The 17,804-nt window shown below is 42.2% G+C and overlaps 1 protein-coding gene across 4 annotated transcripts in view; it reads right to left on the bottom strand.

The window, feature by feature from the left end:
* SASH1 (SAM and SH3 domain containing 1) overlaps nucleotides 1-17,804 on the bottom strand; it is an 843,335-nt gene that overhangs the window by 756,100 nt on the left and 69,431 nt on the right. The gene's annotated exons all lie outside the window — the stretch shown is intronic.

The following is a 17,804-nucleotide window of genomic DNA, read 5'->3' as shown; positions in this document are numbered from 1 at the left end:
CCAGCCTCTCCCCCACTTTCCAGGTTCCGCAGGGGAGCCGTCTTCTGACTCAGAGCGAGAAAACAAGATGGCTGCCGGCAAAAAGCTTCAAAGGCATTTCTTAAAGGGGCCATGCTTTTTTTTATTTTGGTTAACTCTCGGGATCCTTTCCCCCCCCCCCCAACAACTTTGGTCTCCCCCCTTTTTTTCCTTCAACAGAATTTTTTCCCCGGTGTGTGTGTGTGTGTGTGTGTGTGTGTGTGTTCAATATTTTTGGTTAAACCATTTGGCAACCCTAGCAACTCTTCTTCCTCCCCCAATGGCTTTTCCATTTTCCAGTGCTTGTTTTCTGCCCCTGCCCGTCTGCCATGATCAGTTGAATAGGCAGAATTCCACAGAGTCTGTGTAGAAGGTAGCTGCACACATCTTGGCAGAATACATGCAAGCCAGAATGAGATTTTCGCTCTGGTGTTGTGCTGCCAATATCTAAGTTATAGTTTGACCCAGCTGCTCTTTAAAGACTCCTCTCTTTAGTATAACAGAGTGCCAATTCAGCAGAAAAAGACAGTGTACAAACTCTTATCTTCATAAAATGGTCTTTATCAACCAAACAGCCCTTCCTTTCTGGCAGCTGTTTTCACTTGAAAACTTTGAAGTACACAGCCATATTACCAGTAAAGCAAAGCTGATCTTTACACCAGCAATGCTATATGGCCAAATTAGTTCCCTTAGCACCATTTAAGAAGCAGCAGATCATCTCATGCTATTGGCAAAGAGGCAGACACTGAAGGTACAACAATCCCTCATCATATTCCACATGATGTTGTTTACATACAGAGAAACAAATTTGGGGAAAGAAGAATATTAGAGGTGTGGCCTGCTGAGCAATCGTGAAAGAAAAAAAATCTGTTGTTTCTGACAAGGTGCATTTATCCCACACAAGCCCCAAACGGAAGCCCTGCCATTCTGACCCTGCTGGGCTTACTCAGCCTGGAGCCAGCATATAAAAGGAAGCATATTAAAGCATATAAAAGGTAGCAGCATCGCTCAGTTTGAGCAGGCTGCTGAAGGGGGTGGATGCAGACTTCAGGCTTTTTTCCAGGAGCTCCTACAGGCCCTGAATATAGAACCACGGCACACAGAGTTCCAGGCAAACTCCAGGCTATCTGACAAGCCTGGAGAAGAGACTGGAGTTAGGGCGACTGAGGACCCTATGACATGTGAAACTTTGCCAAGGGAGAAAGGGGAGGAAGTGGCCCAGGAGACTTAGACTTGTCTCTGGTGAATGAACAGGAGAATGAGTCAGCATGTTTTGGGACCACCACTGGCAGACCCTGGACTGGGACCTGATTTCCCTCACCGCCTCCTCCCCCCCACTTCTCTAATGGGCCAATAGGCCACACAATTCCACAAAGGTGAGCTATACTATTGACCCCAACCACGGGGCCATGCCATCGGGAGGGAAATGGGTCCTTATTGACTCCAGCCACTAGGCTGTACTACCATGTTTAGTAATCTGCGGTCATGAGCATAGAGCATAAAACTTAGCAAATGGTGTTTTCCAGCTCCTTTTCCTTTCTCCTTCCATCCCTATACATCATCTGGTCCCCATGACAAGGACCCCATAATACCTTAAACTTATATTTTGTAATTCATGCATCAGTTTGAGAAATGAAGCAACACTGCACAGCGCTAAGAGTATCTTAAAGTCTTGCTGACCCCAAGACAACAGTGCTGCTGCAATGCTTTTCTTCCAAGATGTACATACAAAGAATTCCAGAGAGAGGCAGATGAACTATTTAACACAATTACAGCCCATAAGTTGCAACTTCAAAAAAATGGTTTGCCTTTACAAAATTAAATCTGTGTAAAAGATTCCTCTGAGGAAACTAATTTATTTGTGAAACATTGTATAAGGACTTTAAAAGATCTATCCCTTATGAATTATGGCCTGATGCACTGAGATACTATCCATCTGAGTTGATCAAAGAGTAACAAAGTAAAACATTGAAAAAACACGTAGGCTGAAGTTCTTGGTCAGCAAGGTATTTAAGCACATGTCTATTTTTTACAAAATGTTTATTAAGGCAAAGTTACATTAAAGTGATAACATAGTACACTACACATTAATTATTCAGGATCTTGTTAATATTCAGAGCACTGGGCTAAATATTTTGGTTGTCTGAGTGGGGAACCCTCTTCCTCTGCGTGTGCTAAAAAAGGATGTCCAAATTTCTAAATATCTTATATAAAAATTGTGCCTGATTTTAAGTATATGGGTAGTTCTAATGGCTTCAATGGGACTAATCACATGCTTACAGTTGAGCATAAGCTCAACTGTACCTTACTGAATTAGGATCTGAAATACTATCAGGTCAATCTCTCTGTTGCTCCAGTGATACACTGACAATGCACAAGAAGGAAGTCTGACTAGATTATTTCTGTCACATTACTGCCTAAATACAAAAAAAACAACAACAACTTTACATTCCTTTTCCTGTCTCAGTCACAATGCCACAGGGTAATCCTTACTTAAAAAGAAACAACCACTTTGTGCCGTGTGCAGCTTTTCATTTCACACTGGTAACTTGCTAATTTCCTTGATTTGGAAAAAAAATATCAAGAGGTGCTATCCTATTTGTATTTTATTACCCAGTGTGATTTTGATTTTATTTTCTCTATCAGTAAGGACCGGTAATTTGTTCCAACACATTCAGCTTCATGTATTTCTCTTGATGCCATTCCATTACCATTTGGCTAAAGACGGAGTCTGCTGTGATTCAATCGTGACAAGAATCCATCTCATTGATGCTTTCTTAATCATCAAGGATGACATGCCTGTCAAGCTCTTGATAGGTTATGTCAAAGCACATATCAGTCAACACAGAAAAGTAGCATTCTAATACAGCACATCTGAGTACCAATGGGTTCATTTATGGAAAGCTGAATTTTTTAAAAAAGCAACTAAGAGATAAGAGAGGAAACAGAAAAGAAATGTTTTACATGGCCAGGGAAAACCCTAGTGTCTTTTTCAACCTCAGTCGTCTCCTCCTCATGCTGTCAGGGATTGTGGGGTGCTAAAGAAGCAGTGGACAACTTTTGCTACTGTTTGTAAGAGCGTAAAGTTAAAGCAATTTCAATAAGTTGCTTTTTCTACCCCATCACTCCCTAGCCAGTCCTAGTCTCCTTAACACTGAGCGTCCAGTACTTCCCAAACTCACAGTCATGGTTTCCCTTACACCCTGCCCTAAATTCCAGTCTCATCAGGCTTCATGTGTAAATTTACTCCTTTCCTCTCCCCCCGCCCAGCTCTTTTCCCCTCTGCACTGAAGTCCCGTGGCTTTCTCCTCAATTGAGCCTGGGAACCAGCTGGGGAGTAGGAAAGGGCATAGGAAAGACAGGCTCCCTGCTTTTAGTTTTGGAGCCTGGCCACATCCAGGTCCAGCTCAGCAATTATGGGGAAAGTCCACCTTTACCCGTGTCACCTGAAGTATGCGGGGATAGCACATGCCCCATCTGCTTATCACCAGGAGCTGTGAGAGGCTCAGTCACACTCAATGAGGTTGGAATCTCAGATATTTTAACTACTAACTTCTAAGAAATCTCTACTAGCATGGGAGAATTTGGATTTTAACAGGTTTATAATTTGGTCAAATGTGTGCAGATTTTCACAATAGCAAAAGGCACAACGGGGACAAGAAGCAATGGCCTTAAATTGCAGCAAGGGAGGCTTTCTGTCAGGGTGGTTAAACACTGGAATAAGTTGCCTAGGGAGGTTGTGGAATCTCCATCTCTGGAGATATTTAAGAGCAGGTTAGATGGACATCTATCAGGCATGATCTAGATCAGGGCTACTCAATTTTGGAAGCCCCAGAGGCCACAATGATTCTCTCAGCATATGCCAAGGGCTGCAATTTAAGTGTAGTTGCATATACATGTAAATATATATGCAAATAGCTTCTTTCACACTGACGGGCATCAATACAAAGATTAGGCCTTAAGCTGCAGTGCCAGACCCAAACATGGCCCATGTGAGCTAGTCAGCACCTCTCAGGCTCTGCCCACAAGAGCAGCCAGCACTTCCCACAATGCCCCGCTGCTCCTGGCACCTCCTCCCTGGGGGCTAGAAACGCCAACACCCTGTACCCGTTTGTTCCAGCCAGCCCATCCACTTCCATTTGTCAATGCTCACCCCTCCTGGGAGATGCCTTGCTATTGTGGAGCATGTTCCCAGTGGCAGCCATGTTCAAAGGATCCCACCGACGAGCTGCATGTTGAGCCCCACGTAAACACACACCGCACTGCAAGCCACAAACAAACAGGCCACAGGCCACATGTGGCTGGCAGGCTGCATGTTGAGTAGCCCTGGTCTAGATGGTAACTAGGTCCTGCCATGAGAGCAGGGGTCCGGACTTGAGATCCCTTCCAGTTCTAGCATTCTACGATCCGTAATACACAGGTCACTATTAGGGATGTGCAAGTATAACCTGGGATAATCATCTTCACTCTCAGAGCCTTAGAAGACAGGCCAATCCTTGCCTACAGACAACCCCCTAACTTGAAACAAATTCTTTCCAGCAACCTTGCAGCACCCCTCCATCAAACTCACCCAGGAACCCACCGCTACAATCAACTCCGGTGCCAACTCTGTCCTCACATCTATATAAGTGACATCATCAAAGGACCTAACCTCATAAACCACCACATCAGAGGCTCAAGAACTGCACATCCACCCATCTGACTTACGGCATCAAATGCCAGCAATGCCCCTATGCCAAGTATATTGGCCAAATTGGACAGTCTCTGCAACAACTGATTAATGGGCACAAATCAGATATTTGAAATGGTAAAACACAGAATCCTGTTGGGGAACATTTTAACTTGTCTAGGCATTCACTAAAGAATCTACAAGTGACTATCCTCTTACAAAGCAATTTCAAAAACCAGCTAGAGAGAGAAGCTGCAGAACTTGGTTTCATTTACAAGTTTAACACACCCTAATGACATAAAAAGCTAAGCACTGGGTCCTTAGAGCCCACTCTATTAGCCTCATAACATGGACACCGACAATATTTTTCTCTATTTTTTTCCTTCACTTTCCCTCTCCATCCCCTCTCTTTCTCTGCAATTTATTTGTATCCTGGATCTCTTACTCCATTCATCTGAAGAAGTGGGTTGTAGGGATGTTAAATTTCAATGAATTTACTAATTAAATAGTCAATGGGATTTCCATCAACTACTCGATTAGTCACTAAGGACTAGCGCATTCTGCCTTTGAAATGCTGAATGGAGCCCAGGCCAGTGGGAGTCCCACTCACCCTGGGCTCCATGCAGCGCATCTGCTTTGAAATTTACAAGAGCCCCAGTATGACTCTCACTGACCCCAGGCTCCACGCAGTGTTTCAGTCTTTGAAATGCACAAAAGGAGGGGCTCTTGTACGTTTCAAAGCGGACATGTCCACATGGAGCCTGGGGTCAGCGGTGGACTCCCCACTGGTCCCGAGCTCCACCTGGCATTCCAACTTTGAAATGTACAAGTGTCCCCAACAGGGGCTCTTGTACATTTCAAAGATGAAGTGCTGCATGAAGCCTGGGATCAGCGAGGGACTCTTGAATTTTAAGCCAGCTCCCCCCAGAACCTCTTCCTTTCCCTCCCCCTTGCTGCCTCTTTGTGATAGAGGAAGCAGGGGGTGGGGAAATCACCAGTCAGCTAGTTGATTAGTAACTTACATCCCTATTGGGTCGTGTCCATGAAAGTTCATGATATCAGCTACATTTTTTATTATTCTCTAAGGTGTTGCATGACTATTGGTTGTTTTTTAATTTTTTTCTGGGCTTATTAGTTTATGTTCACAGTTACACGCAGGCTCTATTATGTTTTTTCTATATTAGATTTATAGTCTCAAAGTGTCATGCAGCACCTTATTTGTAATCAGAGCTACAAATTTAACTTGTAACACCAATTACAGAATTATAATAATATTTGGAACGTTAATGTTCCAATATCACGGCTTTTTGGCATGGAAACACAACATAGGGTTGCACAATTAACAACAGCTTTTGCACATGATGTCCTTGAGTTTCCATGCCAAAAAGTCAGGATATAAGAACAATGAAATTCCAACTTTTTTATATATATATATATATATATATATATATATATAGGTATTACAGGTTAAATATGTAGCTCTGATGACAATTCATGACAATTTGAGAATACAAATATAACAACGAAAATACACAATTATGTTAAAATTTTAACTTTTGCATTTCCTGATATTGTGATAAACTGTTCTGAAAGATACAGAGAGATTCTGGCCTTTCAAATTGGAGCAATAAATCTTTACCTTGAAGATTTGCCTTATTCCACAAATATTTTTCATTTATATACACATACATTTTAATCAATTTTATCACAAAACTTCAATACTTAACTGTACTTTAACCTTTTTAAATCCTCTTTTACTATTTTTTTAAAAGTTAAAACAGAATGAAAACACTCAGAGTAAGGCAATAGAGAATAAAAAATTAATGGAAACCAATTCAATTTTCACTGCATTTCACACCATGCTAGCGTCTCCTTCATGTACAGTAATGGACTATACTAATAACAGCTGAACTCTCACTTTTGCGTTCATTCAGGAATCTAATTATTTGGCTTCCTAACAAAACAAAAAGTGACATATACTAATCTCCCTCCACAATGACAGCAGCTCTCTCAAATGTCATTGGGCTTCAAATGCTACAAGCATACTGCAGCATAATTTGACTATTCTGTTAACATCTGAGGAACAAACTGTCTGGACATCGCATTTAATAAAGATCACCAAAGAACTAATGGTCAAAATGTAGTTTCAGTGTACTGATTTCCTAATGTGTTTTTTTCCAGAAAGAAAGCCTGTTGGTACATCTGTACTCATGCAAGGACACAAGAATTCTCCTATAACACTTTTGTAAATGTGTGAGCTTCTCTCTCTCTGCTCTGATACATATATTACATGCAGTGCTCATCTTCTCACTAATGTTATAAATCAGAACTGTTAACCACTCATGCTTTATGATTAAGTATAACCTGAAACTTTGCATGTCTTCCTTTTTCTATTGCCTCAACAAACAAAAAAATAAAACAGGCGACGGACACACGAGCAAGCTAGTTATCTGCTGATAAAATGTTCTTAAGGATAAAGAGAGATTGTGTCCTTTCAAATTGGAGCTATAAATCTTTGCCTTGAAAATTTGCCTTATTCCACAAAAATAAGGCAAGAGGGGTTGAAGCATAAAGAAAAAAATATAAAACTATTGAAACATGTCGGTATTAAAATGGTTGTCATCATCACCATTGCTAGCAAACTGTCCAGACAAAGCTGGTTTCTCTTAGCAACAGAAGTTGATCCAATAAAAGATATTCTCTCCCCATCTTGTCTCTAGTATCTTGGGACCATCACAGCTACAATACTGCATTGAGCTTTTCCAAACAGTTGGCCTCCCTATGTTTACAGAGCACATCCATTTAGGTTTATGGGAGGTGCATTCCCATAACTGCAGGCAGAATTGGGCTCAGGATAATTGGAAAAATATGTTAATATATTGAGAGGGGATAGGCTGGCTACAAAAAACTGCTGACACTTTTTATTAGAGTTGTGTGCTAAGTTGTTCTTTGCTACCTTTAGATTCTAAGCTCCTCAGAAAAAGAATATAGGTTGTGACGTTTTAAAGAGGGTTAGAAGAGTTAGCTATAGATCTGCCTATTGACTTTCAATGGGAGTTGTGCCCCTAAGTTCTGTAGGTCCGAATGAAAACCTCAGCCTTCTTCCATGCATGCAATGTTCTCAACACATAATGAATGTTGTGCACATAAAATAAAAGATGACATTCCTGTTTTTAAGAGCCAGACTTTTAAGGAATTTAGATACCTAATAGTACACGTAAGTACTTCTGAATATCCCACTAGGTATTTAAGCACCTAACATGGGCCTCAAAGCCCATAGGTTCTTTTGAAGCCTAGGCACTTCTGAATAGCCCATTAGGCACACATCTGCATCTTCAGGCACCTAAATACCTTAAAAATCCAGCCTCAGTGCCCAGTATTAAGTTGTATCAGAATTCTCTGTTTATCTTGAATTGTCATGAGACCGAGTAACTCTGTACCTGATTAAATAAATAGTCATTAGCGACCCTATTTTGAAAGATGAGCATCTGCAGCTCCCAATGACTGAAACAGAGCTTTGAGAGTGTTCAGCTCCTCTGAAAAAAATAAAGCCAGGTCTTCTTGATCCCCTTTTCCATTCAAAATTATTGACAGAAGTCTGGTGCTTTCTTTGCCTGAATCTGCCCAACAGAGCATGCTTATTCTGAGAGCTGAATTGTGTATCACAGATTCTGAAGCAATAAGTCGGAATCAGTTTTACATCTATTGGCTCAGAGGTCTTTTCAGCCTTAGCTCAAAGTTGATACAATAACCTAAGAATACTTTAAATATGATTAGCTAGGATTCAAGGAGCAACAATCAGCTAAAATTAAAAGGATTGTCAGCATCCATGGCAAAAGACACACAGTTCAAATTATCTAGCCTACAGATGTCCTTTGCCAGGTATGATGTGAACTTTCCCGAAGTCCTGCTGTGAACTACAGCAAACACAGGGATTGTCTGGATGACCCTTATCAGGGAGAGCTATACCTTTGAACTTACTCCAATGTATCCAAAAAGTTTGCTAGCATATCACAATGTCTCTTCTTTCAAAGGGATCCTGCTACTCATACATCAAGAACATATTCTGCCTGCTACTTTCATAACTAGTTTCATGCTTCCTCCTCCTTGCTGCTGAAGTCAGATAAGAGTTTTACTAGCAGCCCCCAATTGCCTGAACTTATTTTTTCTTAAGCTGAGTGGTAAGAAACACAAATGGTTGAAAGAGATTAGAACAGAGCATAAAGACGGTCATATCTCCAATCATCTTTCAGGTATATTTTCAATCTGTGCTCTCAGCTGGTTATAAAACGTAACCTAAAACAAGTGATTAAAGAAATGACAACACATTGCCTGTTTTTTTGTGTATTGTATGAGGTAAATATATCAATGTATTGTTACTTAATTTGGAAGATCTCCTTCCCCACAAAAAAGCACAGATCTTCAGTAAATTGCATTGAAAGCCATGGAAGAGATTAGCTATCACCAAAATTCTCAAGAACAAATTTTCCATTATACAAATGGAAACAGAAAACACCCCTTTCCTAATAATTACTACAATAATCAGAGAAGTACCGGTAATAAAATTACAACACCACTGACGACAAAGTACTTCACAAAGATTGGGGGAGAATAGCAACAGTTTACACATACAAAATACAGCAGGGGAACAATGAGGTCAAGTCAAAGTTACAAAGTCAATGAGAGACCTGGGGCTGTAAGCTAGATCTTCTGATTCTAAGACGGGTGATTTTCAAATTTGAAAGACAGTGAAATGCCCAACCCCTCACTGGAAGTCTGTGGACCTTGTCCTTGTGCCTTTAAAAATCTTTTTGGCATTCTAGAATTCCTATAATACTGTATCCTTGAACTTTGAGCAAATGTAATACTAAGTGCTGATCTGAGAAGATCTCAAACTTTTTCATATCACTGACCACAGGAGGACTATCTCCTGGGCCAATTTCCTTCGATTCACAGTTACATAGCCACCTTCCCCTCTTCATGCACACAACTACAGTACATAGCATTCATTTGCTGACAACATATTTCTAACAATCTTGTAATGCAATATAGCAGCTGGAAACAAAAAGAACCACCAATACCATTTTATTAGCCATACCTCTAAGAACCTAAGAAAGTATACACTAGACCAATGATCATCAGACCACAGCTTCAGAACTCAAGTGACATAGTATGTAGCTGAGATAGAATTAGATGAGACACAGAAATGAATTCACCTGAATTAACACATTTATGAGGTTTGTTTATATCACGGGTCATTTTATTATTGAAGAAATATTTTCCTAAAACTCCAGAATATAACACAACAGGGAAATATGCAGACTGCTAAAACTACTTACTGAGATTAAGTGAGTCAGGATAAGTAAACCATTAGTGGGAGACAAATTGTTTTCCCCTGCTATGAGCTGATTAAGATTACTCCCCTCCCATCCCATCTATTAGAGAGAGGGAACAGCTAAGGAGTTCTCTAGTAGCATTTTAATTTGAAATTGGGAAAACAATGTTTTCCAGTGAGTGGTATGCAATCCTTTGGTTTTTTTGAGTACACAAGTAAACCTGATTTTATTTAAAAAAAAAAAAAAAAAAAAAAACACCTAATATTGCTTTCAAGGACTAAAAGTAGAAACAGGTTACACAAAGCATAAGATGCTAAACCTACTATGAAATAGCAGAATGTGGTTTGTTTAGGTAGAGTACTGTAGAAAAAAAATGGCTCAAATGTATCACTAAATGGATTGGGCATATACTGTTTTTCTAAGTAACAAAAGAATTATGGCTTCTAAAGATGACAAATTATCAAGATTCTGCTCCTGATATGGATAACATTTCTTATTCAAAGGAGTTGTATAGTCTTGTGATTTCTATTTTCTTCCTTTAATAGATTTCAGATTTATTCCCCCAGTTGCTCAGAATCCTTTCACCTACTCTAGTTAAGTGTTTTTGCTCTTTTCTCAGTGACACTACTATTGATAACAGCTGTAATGTAAATGCAGCTTTCTGCAGAACAGAGTCCTTCCAGCATAGTACAGTTATCACACAAGATTTTCCTCCCTGTGTTCACTCCCCAAAAACCAAACTTGCTGGTCAATGTAGGATTGCCAGATGGTTTCAGAAAAAATACTGACTCCCCCCCCCCCCCCCCAAAAGACCCTTCGAGTTGTTAAGCAAACAAACAAAACTAAAAACAGCGTGGCCCTATTAAGAAACACGTGCTGAGACTTTTTGGCCCTAACAGGCTGTTGGTGGCCACCCGCCATCTTGCCTCCCTGTGCGGGGCCGGACAGCTCCCCTGCAGAAGCCGGTAAGCACTGGGGTTGCCAGGCTGCCTCCGTATTGAGCTGGACAGCCCGGGATTTTCACCTCCTGGCTGGGAAAGTCAGAAAGTATCGGACATTTTAGGTCTTCGGTATTTTCTGAATTTTTTTTACCAGACAGGAGGCGAAAATACTGAACTGTCCAGTTCAGTACCGGACACCTGGCAAACCCTAGGTCAATGGAATCATGAAAGTTCCTGCAATAGCTTAGGTGAGCCAAAGTATACAGAACCCAAATTAAATGCATCGCGAGTCATTTTCACTTAATGTACATTAGATATGTAAAATTCCAGTTAATCAGTTAACCAGTTAAACCCGCTCCCATCCCCTCTCACCGTGCACTGGGCTGCCGCTGCCAGCCTCCCTGTGGGTGCCGGGGGGGGGGGGAGGAGAAGCAGCTCCACATCTAAGGGGAGCAGTTACCTGCTCTGGTCACCACATACAGTATGGGCCAGTTTCTGCTTCCTGTATGCCCAAGGGCGGGAGAGGTGGGGGCGCAGCAGCAGCAGCCACCAGACCAACAGGGCAGAGGAGGAAAGGCAGCTGGTTCTTGTTCCTGCCCCCACCCTGCATGCACAGCTGGCTCCTGCTCTTGCACACGCACCCCCTACATGGGGAGGCCAGCTCCTGACCCCCTCAGGGCTGCAGCAGCCCACTACCCACAGCAGACCACAGGCTAAGGGACTGATTAATCATACTGGTTAACCAGTGATGCTTACTGGTAACTGGTTTACTCTTTACATCCCTGGTGTACATTGGCTGCTTAGAAACAGCAACTGCCCTGAATTCTAGGATTTCAAAGTAAGATTGACAATTTTCTTTTAGTTTAAATTTCTAAAGGCTTCTCCTACTTGTTAAATTAGGAGGGATTTTTGGAGCACAAGTAGAGGGGTGGAAATAGGTGAAGGAGCAAGCATCAAAAAAATCTAATTACATTGCACTACAATTTACATTCGATCTTGTAGAACAATTAGAACTGAGTAAGAGAACAACCTTTCAGCTCTCAGAGAAGAGGGACAAAGTGATCACCAATTTCATTACTGTTGGACAACTAAGTCTTAATTACTAAATAAGCTGAACTATTTCAAAAAGTGAGCACAATATTCTAAATGCATGTGTGTACTGACTCTCACCTCTCAAAACAAATACCAGTGAAACTGACTGGCACTTCAAACTAGAATGAACAGACATCTCGATATTATTGAGCCATCCCAATATTAGGGAAATTTGTCTTACATAGGCAACTATAACATTCCTAACCCCCCCCCCCCCCAAAAAAAAAATTGTACCAATTTTTCACACTTGCTATCTTGTCACCCTGTTTCAGACATTATCACTTCTCCCGCTTGCACTTTAGTTGTATAAACAAATTATTGTCTAACTAAATCACACACACACCACACTCACTGAAAATACAAATAAAGCCACAGTGAATAGCCAGAATGCTTGCCACTGTTATTAACCAGACAACATAAATCAAACCTACATCAGAGAGGATGTCTTTGCCAGACTTTACCAAGATCCAGTATGCTTATAAACCTACACCTCCGCAGGAAAGCACACAAATGTGGACACACCTTGAGAGCAATTACCATTCTCTGACATTTTCTCAGCATGGCACAGTACATTCTGCTGTCGCGCAGGTGTGCAGTCCTCTCCTAATAATTGCAAAGGGTAAGGCTTTAATCTGTGGATGAGGACAGATTTACAGCCCTGTTGCCCTCCCCAATCTCACACATATTCAAATAGAGAGGGCAGGTGGCTTGATCCAGCTGCTCTCTGGATCGTGGTTTATTGACAAAATGTGCTTTTATACAAAAGAGTGACCTTTGGCAAAGCATCAAAGACATGTCAGAAAAATACTAAACAAATTCAAGTAAGTTGAAAAAAAGTCTGTTAACAGTTCTAGTAAGATCACAATTTATAAGTAAAGTAATTTTTAGAAACAAACTAATTAAGCCATTATGTTTTTATATAGTAACATTTATTTGTACAGGTATTTTTTCTAGGATAGAGAAAAGGAGCACATTTGAGTAACAACTCCTTAGATTTTTACCATGGATTATCCATTCACGAGCATGTTGGGTGTTTGATTGGGAAAGGTAATAGGGAATAATTAAAAATAGATTTTCACTCATAGCAAAGCTATCGCTCTACCTCTTTAATAAATCTAACCCCGTTTTATGGTACAGTTAAATAAACGAAAAACTAATTCATAGTTTAAAAAAAACCCAACACCTAATATTGCTCCTTAAGGGATAGTATCTCAATAGACAGCTGGAGAATCTACTAATTAATTGATTCATTAATTAGACAGATGTACTATCAGAAGATAATTTAATTGTTTGGATTAATAGCCTTACTAATTAATCTGAAAGAAAATTATCAGCCTTACACAGTTGAGAAACACTGACTCCCTAAATACCCAGTTGTGTGATTAACATCATCATTCTAAAACATGGGAGGTGACTATAAGTTGACTTATAGTACATATGTGCCATGGGAATCCAGTAGACCCTGGCTATGACAAACCCACTGGTATAGCCAGAGGTTTATTACAGCAAAAAAGCCCGCAGGGTTGGGGCAACTGACAACTCCTCTAGCCTCGGCACTGCAGCAGGGCTCAAGGTGAGATCCAGGGATCGGGTTCACTGTAGTCAAAGGGTCGTTATTCTGAAGGATGTTCTAGTGAGGGTGTACTTTATTTTTTACCAATTTTTTTTTTTAATTTGAAGTGCTGAGCACTCAGAATTGCAGCTGAATGCAATGGGAGCTTAGGTTTGAACATGAAGTATTATATAAAGCTGAAAAACCTAGTCGTTGGTTCATCAAATAGGGCACCCAAGATTAGTGGGTGATTTTGCCCTTAATCTCTCAGTGCCTCATTTTCTCATCCGTGAAACAGAGCTTGTACTAGCTCACAGGGATGCTATGAAAATACAGGCAGTCCCCGACTTACGCAGATCCGACTTATGTCGGATCCGCACTTACGAACGGGGCTCTCTCGCCCCGGAGCTCACAGGCAGATGTCAGCCACCTCAACCTCCGGGGCGAGAAAAGCTGCTCCCGGTGCCCCTGGTCTGCTGGGGACCGTCTCCAGCAGACCAGGGGCATCGGGAGCAAAGCCGCAGCCCCGGCAAGTTTGCTCGTGGTGTCCCTGGTCTGCTGGAGATGGTCCCCAGCAGACCAGGGGCACCGCGAGCAAACCCGCAGCAGCGGCGGGTTCCCGCGCTTCTGAGGCTTTGCCGGAGCAAAGCCTCAGAAGCGGGGGACCCCGCCGCCGCCGCGGGTTTGCTCGCGGTGCCCCTGGTCTGCTGGGGACCGTCTCCAGCAAACCAGGGGCACCAGGAGCAAAGCGGTCCCGCGCCAGAGCAAAGCCTCAGAGGCAAGGCACCCCCCACTGCCGCTTTGCTCCCTGTGTCCCTGGTCTGCTGGGGGGGGCGCAGCTAGTGTGCCCACCCCCCCCAGCAGACAAGGCTTTTGTTGTGGACCCTGGGGCAGAGCAGCTGGGGCGCTGCCGGTTGGTCCCGCAGTGCCGCTCTGGGCACTACTGGACCAACCAGGCAGCACCCCAGCTGCTCTGTCCCAGGCGTCCTGATTCAGCCGCTGCTGGTCAGTTTCAGGCGAGGAGCGGTGCTACTGGAGCAACCCAGCAGCATCCCAGCTGCTCTGCCCCAGAGGTCCCCAAGTCAGCAGTTGCTGAAACTGACCGGCACTGACTACAGGAAGCCCGAGGCACAGTTGCTCTGCCCCGGGCTTCCTGAAATCAGCTGCTGATCAGTTTCAGCAGCAGCTGACTTGGGGTTCTTAAGTTGAATCTGTATGTAAGTCAGAACTGGCGGTCAGTTTCAGCAGCGGCTGAATCTGGACGCCAGTTCCGACTTACATACAGATTCAACTTAACAAACCTACAGTCCCTATCTTGTACGTAACCCAGGGACTGCCTGTACATTCTTATTGCTTCACAAAATTATGAAACTATAGTGATGAACACACACACAAAAGAACACAAAGGAATAATTCTTTATTCAAAGCAAAGTTTGAATAATGTACAGAATATAAGATAGAGACTCTATATAAAACAGCAAGGCTAAAACAAAATTTCGACTACCACTCATCCTGTGCACTCACAAGGACATGGGTCCTACAGAAAAAAAACATTTTACAAACCTCTCCCCTCTGATCCCACCTTGGAATACCAAAAGAAACTACACTGTCTCCTTAAAAGCCTCCCCACAGCTACTCGGGAACAAATCCACACAGAAACACCTTCTGACCCCCGAACAGGATTGTTCTATCCATAAACCTGGGCACCCCGGACGTCCCATAATCTCTGGTATTGGCACGCTCACTACTGGTCTATCCAGCTATGTAGACTCTCTTCTCAAACTCTTCGCAACCAACATCCCCAGCTATCTCCGAGACACTACTGACTTCCTAAGGAAACTACAAAACATCGATAACCTCCCCAATAACACCATCCTTGCCACCACGGATGTAGAAGCTCTATATACCAACATCCCACATGAAGACGGATTACAAGCAATTAGAAACACTATCCCAGAGGACACTACTGCCAACCTGATAGCAGACCTATGTAACTTTGTTCTCACCCACAATTATTTCCAGTTTGAGAACAACTTATACCTTCAGATCAGCGGCACAGCCATGGGTACACGCATAGCCCCACAGTATGCTAACATCTTTATGGCTGACCTAGAATAACGTTTCCTCAACTCCCGTCCCCTTTCACCTCTTCTCTACCTACGGTACATCGATGACATCTTTATGATCTGGACACATGGCCAAGAAACACTGGAGATATTTCACAGAGATTTCAACAACCTACACCCCACCATTAACCTCAGCCTGGACCATTCTACACGAGAGATCCACTTCCTGGACACCACAGTAAAAATCAACAATGGAAAATTAGACACCACTCTCTACAGAAAACCCACCGACTCATACAGTTATCTACATGCTTCCAGCTCCCATCCAGAACACACCACACAATCCATCAACTATAGCCAAGCCCTTCGATACAACCGCATCAGCTCTAATCCCACTGACAGAGACCAGACGCTTCAGGATCTCTACCAAGCATTTATAAACCTCAACTACCCACCCAGAGAAATAAAAAAGCAAATTGAAAGAGCCAGACAAATACCTAGAAACCATCTACTTCAAGACAGACCCAAGAAAACCAACAATAGAACACCACTTGTCATCACCTACAACCCCCAACTTAAACCTGTCCAACACATTATCAATAAACTACAGCCTATACTGGAACAGGATACCATACTCCAAGAGGCTCTGGGAGACAGACCCATAGTCTCCTATAGACAACCACCTAACCTCAAGATGATTCTTACCAACAACCACAGGACATACCACACTAATACCAACCCTGGTACCTTCCCTTGCAACAAACCCCATTGCCAGCTTTGTCCACATATTCATTCTGCTGATACCATTATTGGACCTAACCAAGTAAGTTATAAGATCAAGAACACATACTCCTGCGCATCCAGAAATATAATTTATGCTATCATGTGCCGAAAGTGTCTGTCTGCTATGTACATTGGACAAACATCTCAGACACTTCGCCAAAGGATTAATGCCCACAAAACAGATATCAGACAAGATCACAAAGAAAAAACAGTTTCTTGCCATTTTAACCAGAAAGGACACTCTCTCAATGACTTAATCACCTGCATTCTGCTACAAAGACCTTTTACATCTGCACTTGAAAGGGAATCCTCTGAACTGTCATTCATGTTAAAATTCGACACTCTCCAAGAAGGAATGAACAAACACTCAAACTATCTTACACATTACCAAGATAGCTTCCCCAATTATCACCTCTAATACCATTAGCTCACAGACATCCCACTCTCCCCACCTCTAATATCATCAATTCACAGACACTTACCTTCCTTCCTCCCCCCCCTCCCCCCCCCCCCCGCATCTCCCTCCTGTTCTGAAATGTGATTTGTCCTTTTCACGTGTGTTCATTTTTTTTAATTGTATCCTTTGGTATATATGGTTGTGACTATTTTCTTCCACTATTTGATCTGAGGAAGTGGGTCTGGCCCACGAAAGCTCATCATCTAATAAACCATCTTGTTAGTTTTTAAAAGTGCTACATTGTCCTGCATTTTGCTTCAGAAAAAAAACAGTATGCAATTAAAGACTATTTTGTAATGCATATGCCCAAAGGGAATGAATTACAGCAGCACAGATCATCTTAATTTTGACATTTCCTAAATCTTGGACTGCTTGACTTTGCAACTTTTATTATCACTTAATCTAGGTTTCTGTTCCTAATACTATTAGTTTTATTAATGAAGTCTTTGCACACACTTTATATTAGTACATTGTACAATTCTACCAGATACCATTAAGGTCCATATTTTAAAAGGTATGTAGGTGCCTAAACATGTAGAGAGGCGTTCAATTAAGGATGTGACAGTTTAATTGGTTGACCGGTGAGGCAGGGGCCAGGCTGCGGACAGCTGCTGCCTGTGGGCCACACTGGCCTGTTGCAGGCAGGAGCTGCTCCACTGGCAGGGCTGCAGGCAGGAGCTGCTCTGGCTGGGAGCAGCTCCTTCCTTTGGCAGGAGGTAACTGTGCATAACAACAGGGCCCATGTAACTGCAAATGGCTGCTTAGATGTTTTAGCAGGTTTAAAAAAATTAACACCAATAATTTCTCTTACAAATTTAGGGTAAAATCCTGGCCCCCACTGAAGCCAATGGGAAATGTGGTGGCTCTGAATATTTTGGATCTATGAGAGA

Source organism: Pelodiscus sinensis, chromosome 3 (assembly GCF_049634645.1).
Source record: "Pelodiscus sinensis isolate JC-2024 chromosome 3, ASM4963464v1, whole genome shotgun sequence".
In the NCBI taxonomy this organism is placed as follows: Eukaryota; Metazoa; Chordata; order Testudines; family Trionychidae; genus Pelodiscus; species Pelodiscus sinensis.
The sequence above is the reverse complement of the archived record's forward strand: the minus strand, read 5'-3'. Positions and strand labels throughout refer to the sequence as shown.